Source organism: Branchiostoma floridae, unplaced genomic scaffold (genome assembly GCF_000003815.2).
Source record: "Branchiostoma floridae strain S238N-H82 unplaced genomic scaffold, Bfl_VNyyK Sc7u5tJ_1421, whole genome shotgun sequence".
NCBI lineage: Eukaryota > Metazoa > Chordata > Leptocardii > Amphioxiformes > Branchiostomatidae > Branchiostoma > Branchiostoma floridae.
The window spans coordinates 284,555-287,306 of NW_023365714.1; positions in this window are offsets into that span (position 1 = coordinate 284,555).

Sequence of the window (2,752 nt, forward strand, 5' to 3'; positions counted from 1 at the left end):
TCCTTTTCGTCCGTGGTTGCGTGGTTGGAAAAGTGAGATTTTTATCTTGTTGGTTTGACTGCACCATGCCAAAGTCTGAAATTCCATTTTGGGAATGTGTAAGCTTGGGCATGGATGAACATTACTTATTTTGGATTTCTTAAGCAGGTAACCAACCACAGTACCTTGAAGTTGTTGAGACGACTTTTCCTACCTTTTTTTGTCTCAGATGGCCCATGTAGTTATTCTGTCACATATGACTTGGCACTGGAAGGTTATTTGCATAATTTGACCAATTATATTTTTACAGTAGTTCCATAGACAATATGAATAGTGGTAGCCCCCATCCAGCAGCAACAGTTAGTCCCCAGGGTGGTATGATATTTTATTCAATCCGTCCAACTAAAACCTAAATCTCTTGAAGTACCTAAGCCAAATTTAACAGCAGAATTTACTATTCAAAATGTCCTTTTCAATCCCATTCATAGATGGCAAGCTGCTGCTGCTTTAAAAAGTTCAGAAAGCTGTTGTAGTCAGAGTGAACACCCAGCAAACATCCCACAAAATCAATGAGCAGTTGCTTAGAGGGGGAAAACAATTTCATCATATTTTTGCAGTGACAAAATGCAACAAACGATACTAAATTTAAAACAGAACAAAGCCTCTACCACTTAACCCTGCCCGTACTATAGATTAAGCAGGCCCCAAAGTCAAGCGAATCTGACTAGCCCCAAACTACAAATTACCTGCATACAATACGGAAATGGCAACCCCAAAGAAACAGCAAGAAGGAAAAATCATACACATACCTTTCTCTATCACTCAAGCTCTATACATTTCTTCTCCACTTTAGAAAGTTGTATCTTCTGCTGATTGCCACACAGGGTAAAGGAACTTGTACCAGAACTTTAAACTCAGTACTACACAGCTCTCAAAACACCACAAAGTCGGACTAAGTAGCAAACTCAAATTGTACCTAACAAATACAGCAACAGGTACTAGACTAGGTATGTCATCTGGCAGGTCAGACACTGTTGATACAAAGTAACCTGATACATTGAAGGTGGCAGAAGCCAGTGCAAAAACAGATGACGATTCTACACCTAAGCTTAAAGACCTATCAATCAACCCAAACCCAACCAAACCAAGCAGATATTGGGGGGATGCCCCAACCACACAAAAACAGGGTCAACCTACAGTATCAAGTTCAAGCACTAGGAGGCCCAAAATCAAACCTGACCACCAGGACACCAGCAACAACCCACGAAACAAATAGCAACACGATGGCACCTTGCGTTCCGGAGATACAGCGCACGCGCAGTGCCCGCACAAAAGGTAACCTGGAATGTCAAGTTCAAGCACCAAGGGCGCCAAAATCAAAATTGAGAATTATTCAGCCACCGCCAACACATGTGCCAAATATCATTGCGCCCGCACCAACGTTCAGAAGATATAACTCCGGAAATACCCCTCCCCGACACAAATTTCGACCTGCCGCGTCAAGTTCAAACGCGACAAGGCCCAAATTCAATCTTAGGCAACAGGCAACACTTCCCACCCATGCACCAAAAATCGTTGCAATGACGTGTATCGTTCCGGACACACAGCGCCAAAAGTGCCCCCAAAACACCAAAAATGCCACCTGCAATGTCAAGTTCAAGCGCCAGGAGGCCCAAAATCAAACCTGAGTGTCAGACTACCACCCCCAACCCACGTATCAAAAATCGTCGTGCTCGCACCATCCGTTCTCGAGATACAGCGCCCTAAATCCCCAGCTTCCAAATTTTCCCACGCCCGTGAAAACCATACCTGCATACATGCAGGTAAAGAATCAATCGCAAAATTATGGTACTAAACAAGTAAAGTACGACATTAGGGCTGTGTACCTAAACAAATTTCAGGTACAGGTACAGGTACACGGGTTTAGGTACAGGTCCGGACCTTCACCTGTACCTAAAAAAGTTTAACCAAGTATATGTAAGTTAAACATGTAGCTAACTGTCTTTGCTAGTGATGAATTGTCATCTTTGTATGGGGAATTACATATTTGAATCTCAAAACAATTTCTTTGCAAGTTTTCTTAAGTTTCAATTGCAAGATTATTACCAATGTCATTGTTGATTCGGGATTTACTTGTCCAGCAGTCCGGACCTGTACCTAAACATTTTTTTAGGTACGGTACAGGTACGGGTATTTAGGTACACAGCCCTATACGACATGATTAGTAAAGACTGATTTTCTTATTACATAACCAAAGTGCCACCCTGACATATTGTGTTTCCCTTTAAGAGCAAATGAAAAGGTAACTATTGTTGAAAGTTATCCTTCCCTGTTTGAGATGCTGACATTACAATTTCCCCATGTTGTAAGCAAATGTTGAGATATCAGTGGACGGGAAATGCACCAAGACTTCAGAGCATTCCTCTGCCAGGAGAACAATACTGGCAATCCATTTTATATTGCATTTAGAAATTGTTACAGTTGGGAAGAAAGAGTAGCTCATGACATTTAATTCTAGTCGTGAGAAGACTTATTCTTGTTGCCTCAGACTCGAGTGATATACCAGAAATAAGTTGCTGTGAAACAAAGAATTACAGTAACTCTGAGCCTATCCCAACAGCTGGGGGCTGGCAACAGACAGAAAATTTGTAGTTTTTCTTTGTTTCTGCAGTATGGATAAATATGGATCTTGCTGTATTTTTCTGTGATTGTTTCATAAGTTTCCCCATCTCCTATGTGATAAAAATATTGTATGATGTACTTCATGTTCTGA